This window comes from Miniopterus schreibersii, assembly GCF_964146895.1.
Source record: "Miniopterus schreibersii genome assembly, chromosome: 5".
In the NCBI taxonomy this organism is placed as follows: Eukaryota; Metazoa; Chordata; class Mammalia; order Chiroptera; family Miniopteridae; genus Miniopterus; species Miniopterus schreibersii.
In genome coordinates, this window is record NC_138106.1 from 31,337,945 (window position 1) to 31,355,375 (window position 17,431).

Below are 17,431 nucleotides of genomic sequence, written 5' to 3' on the forward strand. Positions count from 1 at the left end.
TCTACTTTCCCATATTAGTTTAGGATTCTTGAATCCCTAAAGCTTGACCGCATGTTTACATACACACATGTTTTTCTCTTAACAAAAAAAAATTTCATTTCAGTTGTTAAAGCAGTGATGGTGTTTATATTTTACTACTTTCTTAGATAATATTGTTCATTAACCAACAGAGAAAAATGATAATTTATCACTTTGGTATTTTTTTAAAAATCAGTAAAGATTGAACCCCCACAGACACGAATTTCTTTGAAGACTTTAAATCTAGACTTATACCTTGTGGAATCATCAGTCTAAAGAATATTATTATTATAACCACCTTGCAACCACACACACACACACACACACACACACACACACACAAGAGCCAAATTTCCAAATTTTATAACTATTCGTGTTTTTTTAAAAACAGTATTTCAATATGTTCAGATTCATAGTTTTTTAAAAAAATCAAATTCACGTTTCAGTCACATTTTCCCAGGAGACGTCATTATAAAGAGTCAAAGCTAAGAAAAGTATGGGCAGGGTAAATATGCTCAACAAAAAACTACCCAAGATAATTCTACCACATTAACACACTTTGGAAACTAAGCATTCCATCTATACTAGGCAATGCCACTATAAAATCAGTGACTATTATAATTGAAGCTCAATAGAGAAATGACAAAGATTTCCAGTAATGAAGAAATGATACAATTTTTCAGATGGTAATACAAAAAAAATTTGAACACTCATCCATGTATGTTTCCAAAAACTGATCCCTATCCTTTCTTCACTAGTCAAAAAAGTCAGCAGCTCTAAAAATCTAAGAGACCAAGACCAAGATTGGATAGGAGCACTGAACAAAGATTAGGGAGTGTCTCTCTAATCCACAATGGCCACCTCCTTATATCCTTCCACCACCAATTCGCTTCTCTTCAATCTCTTTAGCATAGCCTAGTGGGTATCAAAATGTGGTCCCAAACTAGCAATATCAGTATCAGTGTTACCTGGTAACCTGCAAGAAATGCAAATTCTCAGGCCCCATCCCAGACCTACTAAATCAGATACTCTTGGGGTAGAGCTGAGAAATGCTAAACTGTTTAACAAGCTCTCCAGGTGATCCACACTAAAACCTGGGAACTACTGTAGCAGTGTTTAGTTAAGGCTTTCATTTCTCACCTCTATCATAGCAATACCCTCCAAGGTGCTGAAAGGATCAGATTGCATTACCCTTCAATTTACTCCTTCAAAAAGTCCCTCAACCCCAGTCAATGTGGCTAAGTGGTTAGAGCATCAGCCCTCAGACTGAAGGGTCCCCGGTTCGATTCCAGCCACAAGCATGTAACTCGGTTGCAGGCCCCCAGAGGCAATAGGTCTCATTCACATGGATGTTTTTCTCTCCCCCCACCCCACCCCATTCTCTCTGAAAAGCAATGGGGGGGGGGGAAATATCCTCGGGTGAGGATCAAAAAATAAATACATAAATAAAAATAAAATAAAGGCATTGAAGGAAACAATCATTCTCAAAAATGTGTTTGATGCTGTTTCTTTTCATTGTCTCTACAATGAAATGGTATGTAACAGATGCACCTGAACTCAGCGATTAATGGATAAAACAAAAGAAGTTTCTTAAGATACCCAAAAATATTTTCTGTATAGCTAACCTGTTCAAAATTAAGGTGTCAGAGAAATGCAGTTGTTTTCTTTAGGAAAAAACAGTTCAGGCAATGATTAACCTGAAGAGCTCAGTAGTGTACCATTTTCCATTTAACTTGGCTGAATACTGACCTAATATTTAAATTATATGTGCAATCAAAGGGTCAAAGGGCATTCAACCCAAGAGAGACCTCAGAGGCCCAGTTCAATGTTTTAAAGATGAAGCAAATGAAGTCGAGAAAGATTAATAAACTGAGTCAAAAAAGGCTTTCTCTACATGGCTATTTTCTTATTTTAGTGAGCTGATAAAGTATTGCTCAATATAAACACTGTTAGGAATATGTAACCTGTTAATTTTGTTACATGCTAAAAAAATATTTATCTGGTTAGGATGAAGGTGGTTATCTTCCTCAGAGATTAAAATATTCCCTATATATGTATAACTGACCTGTTGATAATTTTCTAACAGCTGCCTTTAAATGCTGGCTTCCATTATCTGTTAAATTAGAAGTAATGTCAAAAACAAAGCCAAAATAAATAGCATCAGTATTTTCACTATATAACTCATTTTGAGAAGTCAAATTCATTTGACTACCGGTATTAGCAATAGAGGATACATAAAATTACAATTACTATCACATGAGGAACCTCAATTTTTCATTTTAAAAATGGATCTGTATTTGAAAAGGTTGGGAACCACTGGGGTGCCAGTTCTAGTTAAAAGAGAATTGTAAATTACCTTCTTATCATGGATTAAAGACACAACCTTCCCAACTACAAGTGGACACACGTTTGGGGGTGACAGATGGGGATAAGGGGGGAGAGGCTATCTGCCCAGCAGCGTCCTTGTTTACTCAACTGTCATTCCCATTGCTCTCCTCCCACCCCAACAAGATACTTAAGAGCAGCCATAGTTTATAAGTGGCCTCTGGCCATGGAGAGTACTTTCCCAAACCAATTGATCAGTTCTTCAAAACTTTCCAAACAAAATAGAGAAAAGAAGCAGTCCCAACTCTACAGCAGGGGAAAACAGAATAGAAACTCTGGAATGGGGAACTTATGTTTTCTACTATGAAAGAATGAAGCTAACCTACCAAAAAACAAAAACCTGTTAAGAGAAATTTCTGGTAGCGGTCAAATGGGTCTGATCTTAGTTGTCCTACAGCCTGGCTGACTCAACGCCCTTCCTATAGGTGAGCTATTCAATCCATTTTTGGATTCCATAGGCCAATAAATTCCCCTTTTCAGGTTAAGCTAACTTGAACTGAGTTTCAATCGCACAACTAAGATTTCTGACTCATATACCAACTTTGGGAAGTTGACCATGATTAATCAAGACAATATCACAGGTAAATGTAAGTAAAGGCAAATTACAAAATCTCCAGAACCTGTATAAAGTATAAACACGGTATCTAGGCCTCATCATATTACTTGAATGAAATATGTATCTTTAACTTAAGAAAAATGAAGTATTAACGTCTTAAATCTAGCAGTTATGATGAGCAAAAGCACATTTTCAAATTTCATCAATCATCCATTTATTTTCTCCAGACTGATTCAAATACCATCTCTAAGTACATTTCTCCAAGAAAAGTGGGAGGCACTCACATATGTTCCCTAGACCTCCAAATGTACATACCAATGTAGCATAGCCTCTTCCAAATGCTGACCTCTTAATGAATTATTCCAGTGTTCGACTGTAAGGATGAACCAGTTTAAGGCTATCAGCTGGACATGTAAACATTCCCAAGGGAACAATTTACTAAAGTATTTACTGAACACGTACCAGGTCCTGTTGTAGGTCCTGGAGTGACATGACAGAGCCCATACCTGTTCTCACGGAGCTTAACCTAATGTTTTCATGACCAGATGATAGCCTTAAACTACTGGTTCATCCTTACAATAGGACACTGGAAATGAGTGATATTTTATATATATATATCTCAATGATCAAGTGATACGAGGAAAATAAGAGGGTCTTGTGACTGAAAATGGCTAAGGGAAACCAAATGGCTAAGGAGTGGGCAGCTACACTTCAGTGTGACCTCTCTACAAGACCTGAGATAGTGGCATTGAAACTGAAATCTGAGGGACATAAAAGAATTAGAATTAGCCTTATGACCATTTCAGGGCCAAGCCTGAAGCCCAGAGCAAAGCAATTAAGGCACTGAGACAGGAACAAGCTTGTTCAGTAGGCGTGGAGCTGGCATGGCTGGGAACAGTGAACAAGGGGGAGGGTGCTGGGAAACACAAGGTTTGTGAGGTGGCCAAGGGCACGATCACATGGTGGAGGCTAAGGAAAGGCATCTGAATTTTGTACTGAGTATGATGGAAAACCCACAGAAGAAGGGTAAAGGGAAGAAAACTGGCATTAACTGAGCATCTTCTATAATGCCAGACAAAACAGTATGTATAAATGTTTTTGCTAAGCACTCTATAAAGCCATATATGCATTATAAATTATACCTTGTGTATTTATCATAGTATTTATCAAAGAATCAGTATGCTGTTATGCACAAACTAAAAAGAAAAAAAAAAAGCCACTTTTCCTGTTACTACCAGTTCTCACTTGTAGGAAGTCACTTACATGTTGATTTGTCAGACCAAAGGAACCAACCAACCAATGTTATCTACTAGCAACACATATGAGTCATCTGGAAGAAAATGCAAGAAAGGCAAATGAGACTAGATGAACAAGGCAGCCAGCTATTCGTAAGAGTATATGACCCAGTAAAATGGAACAAACCAAGTAGAGAAGCAACAAATTAGAAAACATGCCCCCATATGAGAAACAGAGAGCCTAGGGATATAAAAGATTAAGTTATCTACTTAAACAAAAGTCCACTCCAGCAGACAAATAAACAAAAGGTAAAAAACACAAAAGGTTCCAAAATAAATTCTGTGTTCATGCCCCTATTTAATAGGACCTTGCTTGTTTTAACATTCAGAGGAAAATGAAAATGTTAATGTTTTAAATATACTATGTTGGTAATTTTTTATCTGTTGAATTTTAAAATTTTTACTTATAAGTATAAATATTTCTTAAAATATCACTGAAATGCAGTGGCAATAATTTTAGTTCTAAATTCTAAAAATGGAAATTTTATCTTCCCTCATAGCAAATTCTGGTTTCCAGAAAGCAGCTCAACTATCTTTCCTCTGACAACTATCTCCCTCTGACAAAAGGATCTTCAATAAAAATGAAAGGGGGGAAAAAAGTCACCTTCCACTTTGGAAGGCTCCAAATAATAATACCAAGACTTCTTATTCCTGCGCCTCCCACTCCAAACACCCAATATTTCAAACTGTCCTGGATATTTTCACCAAAGCCAGAAGTAGATGTTGCCCCAGCTCACCCTGACAGTGTTACCATGACCTACTCCTATTTCTTCCAACTCTGACCCTCTTATCTTCCAACTCCATCTCATCACCACTTATCATTAAATGAAAATCTCATACCACTGCCAGCCTACACTCAACAGTAAAAACACAGGAAGAAAGTACAGGATGTTCGCACGCTAGAGTGTGGGTAGTAGTAGATCAGAAGAGGTCAGAATTAAGACCCAATCTGGGCCACAGAACCACTTGTACAGTAATGGCTCATTTAAAGAGACAAAGGGCATGGAGTGTGCGCATGCTCTGAGACCCAAGGGAAGGCCAAGATCTTAGGGAGAGCACAAGCTAAGATGGAGAACCAGGAGTAAAAGTCAAGCAAGCACGGCACTATCAGTATCAGGTAAAGGCCAGGTTCTAATGTGGAGGGACAGGACCCAAAAGGAAATAAACCAGAAAGAGTATATGAGTATCAGGAACACATGGACAAATCTACACAACAACCCAATTCAAGTTTAACTGCTAATGTCAGGTCAACGTCTTTGTTTCTTTTAACCCAGGTGTTGAGCTTATTGTCTCTGCTGACACCAAAAGCTGTAGAGCAGGACGCTAGGCTATCAAGCAGACCCTCACAATTCTTACAGCACGAACACAATGAGTCCAAGGGTCAATGAACTTGTAAAAATGATGAATCCCTTTTCTAATTTTGTATATTTGAATCACCCTGCATGTTTTTAAACAAAAAATAAGAGTATAGAAAATGTGTAGCACATATTAAAGCGAATATCATTTCCTGAAAACTTCAGTATTTTTGCACATATACACATCCTGTGTTATGTCATATGTATTTCTTAGTGAGAATCCAAGTCAGAGTTCACACAGTTTGCAGCATGCCTATTTGAAATGACTGATCCATTCACAAGCAGTACTGAGAGCCAGAGCAGGGTCTGATCTCCCAGAGACTGGGAAAAAGGAGTAGATTCCATTCCTGAACACAAAAAGACTATTTTTTAAGAAAGGCAGCAAACTTGTTTTCCCTTGAAACATCATATCAAGATGTGACCAAATTCCATATAAAATATTACTGTAAAACAACATAAGTATCAGAAACATAACAGCTTCACAGTACACATTCTCATTTCACAGTGAGAAACAAAAGCTCAGTCACCAAATGTAGCAGTCTTAGCCCTCTAACTTGGGAATTCTAACCATCCCATTCTCTGCAGTTGCCACAGGAAGCCATGACAGGTTTACAGAAGGGGTGTCACTTTTCTGCCTGTCTCCACAGCTGTTCCTCCTGCAGCTAACAAAAGCACCAAGTAGTAGCTAGCATTTATTGAGTACTTCCTATGTGCCAGGCCCTGTAATAATTGCTTTACATGTATTCACATTTCAATCCCCACAAATGCTCTATGAAGAAAAGTATTAATTACCCTTATTCCCATTTTTCAGAGTGGAAACCAACTGGAATGGTTATATAATTTCCCAAAGCTATATAACTGATAAGTAGGGGTGACAGGATTCAAATCAGGTATGCCTGGTTTCAGAGCTGAGCTCTTCACCACCTTAACAGCCTACATATAGTTAGGGGTTACTGCCAAAGATCACAGACCCTACCTAGTCCTCTCAACGCTAAAAAGAAAGGCACTGCTCTCAGGAAAGGTTAGCGTCAGGTCACAGCAGAATTAAATACACAAAACAGAGATGCTACCTTTCTCTGAGGTTGTTCCAGCTTAAGTTAAAACTGGTAAGCACAACTAGAAGGCAAGACCCTGTGGATAAACTAAACAGCCAATGTACAATTACAAATGACACCAACTGCAACCAAAAACAGAATCAGAGTCTAATGTATCTGTCTCCTTGGAGTCAATAATACATACATCTAAATTCACAAGTCATGTTAGGATCCATGCAGTATCAGAATATACAGTTCCACAAATACCATTTTATCAAAGTTTATCATAATTATTAAAGTCAACTACTAAACTATGAGAACTCCAATTTTCACCTGATTTCCAAATCCCTGGCAAAATAATGACACCTTTGTAATCAGGTACCACTACTTCCACACAACCAAAATCTTTTAAAGTTTGCAATGAATTAATTTCTAATTATCAACTATGGATAGGACTCAAAAATCACCAGTCACTATCACTAAATACTTTTACTGATCTGATGACCCCAATCATGAAATAGAACCAAAACTTTTTAATCATGCTCTCATTCTACCAACAAATTTAAGAAATAAAAATAAGAGCATGCAGAAATACACAGTTTCAGCTCTTTAAGGACTGAAAAGCATGAGAGATGTTAACATGTTTTCTCTTCTTTCGACTGTCCAAACTGAAAGGAATAGAAAAGATTAAGAATTCTTAATTGGAAGCCTTGACTTTTCACAATCATTTCTGTTTTAGAAATGGTAAAACTAACACAAAATTCAAACAGTTCAAAAGGTTATGCACAAAAATAAGGTTCTCCCACATCTGACCTCATGATCTCCCCACCCCAACCTTACCCCCCCCCCAAAGTCACTGTTACCAGTCTCTTGTGTCTCTTTCTGGAGTCACCTTGAACACATAAGACAAGCATGCATACACATACTCATATACACCCCATCACCATGTATGTGTCCTTTCCACTCCTCTCCCCCTTTCTAAGTTAAAATGGCAGCAGGCTATACAAGATCTTTTGCCTCCTTATTTTTTCATTTAAACATATCTTTAAGAAGAGCCTATAAATAAATACTAACAAAGTCATAAACATCAAATTTAAACAAATCTGTAAATGACCAATTCAATTTACACATCTCTCTCACCAGGTGTTAAAACTGGTGACCTCTGCTGGCAGGACATAAAGAAGTCCAAAGTCAAAAAACAATTCTGGGGAGGGCCTGAGAGATTTTGCACAAGAATAGGAAAACTATTTCCTGATACAGTAACAGACTGCACTCCTAACCTTCCTAACCTGTCTATGATCTCACAAATGTACACTAAGAAAAACAGAGAAAGTTATTACATTTTTATATAAAAAGGTGCCAAAGAACATTGCCACAGCTACAAACAGCATCTAAAAATTTACACACATATGATAAATTTTATCCCATAAAGGGATAATTATATAGAAAAAGAGAAAACAAGATGTTAAGAAAATTCATTCATTATTCCTACTACCTTATTTCAAATATCCAAAGTAGATGACCCAATTGCCTTACACTCTGAGTTAATGACATCTGATAGCGACAAAACAGAGATGGAACAAAATTAGTATACACTCTACACAATTAGCATGTTCAAATTAAGGAGAAAGTGTAAAACACCTCTCCCTAACCCATAATTTTTGTTCTATTAGCAGTTGAAGATAACCACCAAAATAGGCTATTACTGCCTGGCCGGGCCTGGCTCAGCAATTGAGCATTGACCTAGGATCCAGGAGATCACAGTTCAATTCCGGGTAAGGGGACATGCCTTGGGTTAGGGGCTCCATCCTCAGTCAGGGGCATGCAGGAGGCAGTGGATCAATGATGACTCTCTCATCATTGATGTTTCTCTCTCTCTCTCTCTCTCTCTCTACCTCTCCTTTCCTCTCTACGAAAATCAATAAAGATATATTTAAATTAAGAATAATACGCTATTACTGCAACTTCTCTAGCAATGAGTCTGCTTACGCTAATGACAAGTACTTTCTATTATGCTATGTAAGGTTGTAGTGTTTTTTTTTTTGTCTTTAAACACCTTAAATTAAGCAAATTTTCCATGTAGATCTTCATCAAAAATAAAAGTCACATAAAAATAAGAGAACTGAAGAATTTTAATACAGGAATTAACTACGTAAGTATTGGCTGAATAAGCAAACATTAGGTACTACTTCATGTGATCCTCTTAATACACATCTCTAGGAGATACATCATTTACCCACATACCTAAAAGCCACAGTTTTAACAAAATCTGATAAAAATTCATTTGCTTAATAGTGAACCCATGTTAAAATTTAAAATATTTTGCACCATTCAAGTAGATAAGCAGTAAGAATAAACAGTCACTGATTACCTCATTAATAATGTCCTATCATTCAGTGTTAAAAATAACACAATGCAAAAAAAAAAAAAAAAAAGAGGAAAAAAGCTCAGATATCACCTTTGTTCTCAGACAAAATAAAAAAGATATCAAGAAGTAGATTGAAATCTAATTCCTAAAAAGTAAAAATTCATCTGTTTTTGAAGTAATTAAAAAATTTAAACATCTTTATCTCTTTTTAAAAAAAAAAGCTTGGGAGTACGAAGTATCATTTCATGAGAAGAATTATTCTATTAAGATACTGGAATGACCATCTCTGACCTGTGCTCCTCATGTTCTCTTCTGTTTTTTAAAATTCTACCTATTGAAAGAAACTTTCACAGCTACAGAGGAAAACAGGTGGCAAACTTCCAGTTTAAACATTCAATACCTATTCTTCCTCATTCATTCTTCAAACTATTCATTTCACACAAATCTTTTCCTTAATCTGAATACTCTTTCTATGTTTACTGGAATTTAACTGTTGATCTTTCAGCATGACCCTTATAGTCTGATTATATTAATTCTGAGTTAAGAATCTAAACCCTCAGAAAGCAGGTAGCATCCAAACTCATTTTGTTTGATGCAAAAAAAAAATCATGCTAAAAAAACTTTTATTTTAAAACTCTAAACATTAAAAAATTCAGAAGGATAAAACTAAATTAGTTGCACTTAGAATAAATTACGCAGGTTGCTTGTAACTAATACGGCACAGCCATACCATAAAAACCTATTCAAGGGAGATGGCCGTGACGCCACTCTTCTGGCAGACTGAACCCATGCACACAATAAGAGAGATGCGCCCTATACTGAATGTTCACACGTTCATAGCAATGGCTCAAGCGGGACTCCAATGTGGTCAGAATGCTGTCACACAGACTGAAAGCTAAAAATAAAAACTTTAGGCACACTACTGAGAAAATTATGAGCAAAAAAGCCTGAGAATAAAATTAAATACATAAAGTCAAAAATCTTAAGGTGTAACTAGCACAAAGATAACCAGATAAAGCAAACTTAGTGACCTGATTCCCAGCCACAGTGGCTTTTCACCGATGTGGCTACCATTCTTTTTGGCTTTATCCTCACCCAAGGATTTTTTTCATTGCTTTTCGGGGGGGGGGGGACATCCATGTGAGAGAGACACATGGATCAGGTGCCTCCCGCATGTATCCGGACCAGGGCCGGGGATCAAGCCTACAACCGAAGTATGTGCCCTTGGCTGGAATCAAATCCAGGACCCTTGCGTCTGTGGGCCAAAGCCCTAAGCACTGAGCCAAGCTGGCTAGGGCGTGGTCACCATTCTTAAAATTTAAGAAGACAAAATTCTTCACTTTCACTTCACTCTTAAGTTTTGACTAGGTTCTTTTTTTAAAAATTCAGATTAGCAGTTAAATGTGACTATCATACACCTAAACCTTGAAGGTCTAATTCAAAAAGAAGCTTCTGCCATATCAATAGGACTGTCACTGTTATTTTAGCTTTGGCCCTTGTAGAAACAATTCATTTTACATGAAGATAGTATGAAAGAAAAGTCAACAATTCTGCTAAAGTCCTGGCCGGTCTGGCTCAACTGGTTGAGTATCATCCCATGCACCTAGAGGTCACAGGTTCAATTCTGGGTCAGGGCACATGCCCGGGTTGCCAGCTCAATCCCCACTAGGGAACAGGCAGGAGGCAGCAGGAGACAGTCAATGGATGTTTCTCTCCCTAAAAAAAAAATCAATAAAAACATTTTCAAAATAAGAATTCTGCTAAATACTATTTTTAAAAGTCCAAGAAATATGATGTGAAGTTGGGGTGATAAAACAGTGAATAATTATGGAGTCTGTGATATTCACTAAATCAATGGAATCTCAGGGAAGAAATACCCTGAGTCAGGATGGCCAGAAAAAGCTTCATGGAAGAAGTGGGACTGAAATTAGGCCATAAAGAGGACAAACGGAAGGAACAGCATTCGCAAAAACAGTGGAGTAATGAGTATGGAAAACTGCAGTATTTGATAGGCAGGCAAGAATCCCAGTTGGAAAAGAGTGGGAAATTAAGCTAAATAGGTAGAAATGGAGCCTTAAAAGCCAGGACTGAAGCACACGAACGTGATCCAGTTGGCAAACGGAAGCCATTATGGGTTCTCCAGCAGGGAAACTGACATGATGAAGTCAGTATTTTAAATAAATTACACTATCAGTAGTTACAGAAGATAGGACAGAGAAGAAAGGCTGCTCAAGACAACCTACTAGAAAATTAATTTCCATAACCCAGACCAAAAACCATTCATTCATTCATTCTTTCATTCACCACTGAGAAGACAGTAGACTGCTAGTAAAAGACCTGGCTATAAGACCAACACACTGGGCCTAACGCCCCTTACTACCTGAGCCTGTTTCTCTGCTGTTAAAATCAGGGTATCACCCACTCAGATTGTCATAAGTACCTGTCCAAAGCATCTGTGCAGTCCTGACTCATAAAACTCTAATAGTAGTTAACATTATCACTAATTAAGAATGGTAAAAAATGGGAAGGGAAAATAAGACAAGGCTCACAGATATTCCAGAGGAACAGAATTTCCAAGTAGAACTGTCTTGACAGCAGCTGGAATATGGAACAGAACACAGATGAAAAGTCAAGGCTGGAGAAACTACAACCCACTTGAAGTAATCCCTCCAATCTAAAAAGCAGATCCTAGGTACTGAGGAATCTGGCGTTGAAAAACAAACAAAAAAACATTTTAAAGAGTTGGAAAATATTTAAAATAATACAAGTGAATTTAGAAGTTCAAGCCCAAGTGATGGAACAGCAACAAAGGCATGCAAAAGACGAATCTCTGTACCTACACCAACCATGTAACTTGATACTATTAAAATCCAATCTAATCCTTCAAGGTAAGCCTTAAATCACAACTTCAAAAGTAAATAAATTAAGCCAAATTTATTTCAAATACTTTGACAAGGAATCCAGGAAATAAAGCTGCCAAATGCTTTCTAGACATTATGCCCCCACTGAAAATAAGTAACAAGCAAATAAAATGTAATACAAAGAAGCAAACTTCAAATCCAAAATCATCATCCCAAACACCTTACATTTCCATGATGCTTGTTGTACGTCAAGTACTGTTCTCAGCACCTTACATATACACTTCTCTCAATCCTCTCAACTGTACAAAGTCAACTGTCCCCATGACACAGAGGAGGAAACTAAGTACAGCAGGAGTTACTCCCCCAAGGTCACATATAATAAAATAAGGGCTAGTGCCAGAGTTTGAACCCAGGCAGCTGGCCTCAAGATCGCTGATGGAATCACTATGATACACAAGACATGCTGTTTTTTATTCAAGGAATATGTACTGAGGATAGTTGGACATGCTCTTATTTGCTTTTCCTTAATTGTAGGCATGGAACCACCTTTTCTTATTTCTACAGGCAGTAGTTGGAGAGGCCACCTTGCCACTGTCAATCTTAAGGTAGAAAATAGCAAGATTCTATCTTACTAAACAGTTCTAGAGATTAAAGCACAATGATGGTTTAATCCCATGAATTTCATTTATCCATGCAATCACTTGACCCGATTAGTAGAGATACACAACTAAAGAATTATAAACTTGACTAGAAACACTAGCTTTTGCAAGGATAGCTACAGAAAAGACTGACAAAACAGCTGGAAAAACTTGGAACAGCTACAGCTATCTAGAAAGAACATGGATAGGGCACAGACAGATCTAGGTTTGGGCTCTAGTGCATCGTTGGATCATTTTGTGGCCTTGGACAAGTGAATTAACTTCTCAGGACCTGTGTTTTATCATCCACACACAAAAAAAGCCCAATACTACTCACCTCATAGGATTAGCCTGAGGTATAAACGGCACAGAAAGCATCTCTCACCTTTCCTAGAGCACAGGGCATAGCCCAAGCAGAGTTCCTTTCCTCTTTCTGGCTCTTCATAACAGGGCAATTCATTGTACTCTTGCAAGTCCAATCCCAGAGGTGGCGAGTAGGAAACTTCAACAGCAGCTCACACACAACTCTCTCTTTTTTAAAAAAAAAATCAAGTTTCTGTTGGTGATAGAGCAGGAGACATACCACCATGGTGGTCTCCAAACTCGACCATACTCTTACTAATTCTCTACTACACAACCCTGGAGGCCTAGCCCTTCTGTTTTATGGGAATGCATAAATGTCTCCATGTTAGCTGCTTTTTTTTTGTATGTCAGTGACATATTGTAAATGTTATTTGTGAAATGACTCAAATTCACTTGTACTAGAAAAATACAAAGTGCCAGACAGTGCCAATACTTCTGCCATCCCTCTCTCCTGACTTACCACCATTCTCACTTCTCTCAATTCTTTTTATATAAATACAAAAACTGAACAAACCCAACAAATTACTTCTACTAACTTAATCAAAATGTGTCAATTCAGAAATTCTCTGCAATAATAATGCTGTAGTAAATTGCAGGACTCCTTTGTCAGCCATCCATTTGACAAGACTGTACTTATATTACATTGCAATATACAAATAGATGTATTTACTCAACAGGTTGTTGTTCAAAAGGTCCATTAGTCACATCTTTTTTCATCAGTAACCCCTATGTTTATATTAAGCTTCTACCCTTTCTGCCCATTAGCTTGAAAGGCTCCCAGGACACAGGAAGCAGTTCTTCTCATTCTCTTGGTAGCAAGTTCTCTTGGTAGCAAGCATCGTGGTAATCATGATAAACCTTAACTAGGTGTTGAGAAAACAAGTAACAGAAAGATTCCTGGACACATGTAAGAAGTTATTAAAATGTTTAACACTTCTTTGAAGCAACCAATGCAAAAAATACAACCCCTACCAGGGGCAACTTCATTTATAATGTGTCTCCCCCATATGAATAACCAAACGTCACTAACTGACAGTGAGCTATGCAACAACTTTTAAGCTATTGAGGAGTCCCTGCAGTTCCTCAATAGGAAGAAAAACTTCTTCCATGTAATTGTTGTTTTCACCCCATACAGTTTGGTACTTTCCCCTACAGGTCTGCTTCTAACTACTCAAATGGCAAAAATAGTAGTTATTTATGGATTTAATGGTCATGGTTACATACATTAGACAGTGCATGATAAAAGAACTGGAAAAAAATTACATTCAAAACAATCAGGAAAACCTCAACTTAAGAGCAAAAAGTATAAACACCGCATCACATGCCTAACCACTCTCAGCCACATTTTCTATCTGCTGCCCCTCCTCCAAAGGTAAATGCTAACTATTTCTAGAGTCGTCAATGATAATTTCCAAAGCTTGCTTGCCAGGAACTCCCATGATACAACCTAACATACACACCGTCTTCATGGAGACAAAGCTGCTCTACTTCCCTAGACTATAAACTTATTAAAATGGTGAGAATGTACAGTCCCAGGAAGTCAGGATTACTAAAACACACCAATGTAGCATGGATCTGATTTAACAAAAATGAAAATGAACCACACTGGGAAAGCCAAAAAGTCACTCACTGTATCTTCAATGTGTAACCAGGATATTTACTACAATTTGTTGTAGGTAAGTAGATGAAAACACCACCAGGGTCTTATATTTTACAATCTGATAAAGGAGTCTTTAGGAAAAGGGGGGAGGAGGGTAATAACTTAATTACATGGGGGGAGGGAGAGGACAATGCATTTAGACTAAAAATAACCCACCAATTCACCCACCATATTTGATTAACAAGCTTGTTTAGCTCAACGTAAGGTTCTTGTTTGGAAAACAAGAAAGCCAATAGTAAACTTCCCTAAGTCAACTGTAAATCACAGAGGTACTAAAACTATTCACCTCGGTGCCTGCACAGTCCCAAGGTATTAAGTAAACTCCAGACACTGAAAAAATCTAGTTTTTAACTAGGTTCCAACTCTTGTCATTTACAATCACCAAATTATTTTAGAGAATGTTATTATAAAACCGAACAGGAGCATTTTTAAAGAGCCATCACAACCCAAATTTTACATGAAACACACCATTTTCACAGCTTAAATTTAATCTCGGTTGCCACTGCAACACTGCAAAGTGATGCCTGTTTCAGCAAATTAGGAACTTCCAAAAATACGGAACACGTTAGCACATGCATTGCTTCCCTCGAGCTGCCATTTAACATTAATATTTCACTTAAGTAAAAGTCTGTTTCTGTTTAAAAAAAAGGAAAAAAAAAAGACATCGATTGCAAAGAGGAAGTTACCGAGAAACCACCCTCACAACGTGGCCTTTACACTGTCAGAAAATAATGTGACTCTGTGCCACCCAAAACTTACCAGGAAGCTGGCAATAACTTTGCCAATTCTACACTTCTGAACCCAACTTCAAAGAGACTCAAAATACCTTCTTAGGACGATAAGAAGCACTAAGTTACAAATAAACACGTCCAGAAGTGCGGCCCCGCCGCGCGCGCCCCTCCCCCGCCGGCGCCCCCGCCCGGGACCCGCGGCCCCAACAGCCTCCGGCGGCCCCCGCTCGCGGCCCGGGTCGCCGCGCCGGGGCCGGGGACGCGCCCAAGGAGGGAAGCAGACTCCCATCGCCGCCCGAGGTTTAACAAAATAATGTGCACCGAAAAGATCCCTCTCCTCTGCTAAAAATAGGCTATAAAGGAGTCGGCCTCATGATGGCTCCTTGATTCAATTTGCTGCAAATTCTTTCCTGAAAGCCTCCCCCCACAAATACACACAAAAAGGGGGTGTAAATGCACGAAGGTTGGAAGAGGGGGAGAAGGCCGAGGTGCATATTTTCGGGGACAACATAATAAGGGTAAGGATCCCCCGAGACCAGGAAAGGGTAGGGGTTGGGCAGGCACGTGAGCATTTCAAAGAAGCCTGAGAGGAAAAAAGGGGGATGGGACACCCTAAATGCCTTCCCCTCCCCCACCCAAACCCCGGCTGCCCGAAGGGCCAAGTTGAAAGATGCATGTTCCAGTTGCGCCCATTCCCCCGCGGCCCGGCGCCCCCGGCCGCCTCCGCCCGCGCCCCCCACCCCGGCCCACGGCCGCCCCCACCCCGGGGTCCGGCCCCCAGCACTTACCTGGAAACGGTGGCCTCCGACTCAGCTCCCCCCTCCCGGGAATGGAGGCACAAGGAAATTCCCCTCCTCGCCGCCGCCGCCGCCTCCAACCACCCCCAAAATAACCCCTCCGGGGGGTGAGAGGCAATTATAACCCCGGAGAGCGGAGGGCGCGGGGGATGGGCGCCGGGCGGGCGGGGGCGGGGAGCGCGGCGCGGGTCCCCAGGTGGCGAGCGGAGGTGCTCCCGCCGCGGGGGGAGGGGCAGGGGCGCACGCGGCCGGCGGCGGGGGGAGCGGCGCGCGGGGGAAGGGCGCGAGCTGGGAGAGGAATTGAGGCAGAAGGTAAAAGCTGTTACTAAGGGAAAGAGCCAAACGGTTCGGAGCAGCCAACGGCTCAGACACTCAACACTGGGGAGAGAGGAATGGGGACCAGCCAGGCACAAATGAGCTCGCGAGGCCCGCGGCGGCGGCGGCCGCGCAGCAAAACAAACCCGAGCGGCCTGCGCCGGGCGGGCGCGCGGGGGAGGGGCCGGCGGGGGAGGGGCGCCGCGGACGCGGGGAGGCGGCGGCGGCGGCGGCGGCGCGGCTGGGAGGGGGCGGGGGCCTCCGCCGGCCTCGCTCTTCCCCCTCCCGCCCGCCCGCCGCGGCGGCGCTGGGGGCTGGGCGTGTGCGGCGTAGTCTTTTAAAAATAAAGACCCGCGGGCGCTCCGGGGCTGCTCCGGGGCCCCGGCCGCCCCGCCCCCACCGCCGGCCGGAGCCGGGTGCGGAGCCTCCCGGGTGGGTGTGGGCCGCGCGGCCCGAGGCCCAGTGGGGGCGGGGAGGCTCGCGCCGCAGCCCGTGGGGCGACGCGGGTAACTTCGCCGGGAGGCCGGCGGGCAGCCTGCTTCCGCCGGGCCCGGCGCGGCTGCCCACGCGGCGGCATGTGCGGGGCGCGCGGCGCGGGCGGCGCGGGGCCGTGCGGGTGAGGAGGTGCGCACACACCTTTGTGTGCATACGTGCATATGTTTCTCGGAAGCGTACCTGGAACGGGGCTTCCTCTGTAATAAGCAGTTTTCGAAATGTAATCCAGAGCGCGGGATCTGTAGAGAAAACACGCACGCAAGAAAAGGTTTTTGATGCTAAACACAACGCTGTAATTGAGGTGTTTATGCCCAAATGGTTTGTGAATCAAACATATGGTGGTATTTATCGTCTGGTGGGTCTGTTTGAAAGGTTTGGGCGATCAGTTCTCATTTCACAAAAATAAAAGAATGTAAGTGATTACTAAATATGTACTTCTAAGGCAGCATCCCCTCAAGTTTACCCACTTTGTGTACTTTTTGCACGTGTGTCGCACACCAAGGCTGTTTATAAAGCATAGCGTAGATGAGTAATGATGTGACAATATGATTGAGGAATGG

The 17,431-nt window shown here is 40.8% G+C and overlaps 1 protein-coding gene and 1 long non-coding RNA gene across 6 annotated transcripts in view; one reads left to right on the forward strand and one right to left on the reverse strand.

Annotated features, from left to right (window-relative positions):
- TBL1XR1 (TBL1X/Y related 1) overlaps positions 1-16,415 on the reverse strand; it is a 137,945-nt gene extending 121,530 nt beyond the window's left edge. For 2 of the 5 annotated variants that reach the window (XM_081137694.1, XM_081137691.1), the window contains exon 1: positions 16,053-16,415. The gene's annotated coding sequence lies outside the window, so the exon portion shown is untranslated. Of the gene's footprint in view, positions 1-15,292; positions 15,445-16,052 lie in introns of those variants that run through there. The other 3 variants (XM_081137696.1, XM_081137697.1, XM_081137692.1) reach the window with 3 other exon arrangements.
- LOC308557329 overlaps positions 15,604-17,431 on the forward strand; it is a 473,078-nt gene continuing 471,250 nt past the window's right edge. The window contains exon 1 of the long non-coding RNA XR_013998814.1: positions 15,604-15,782. This is a non-coding gene — a long non-coding RNA (uncharacterized lncRNA). The remainder of the gene's footprint in view (positions 15,783-17,431) is intronic.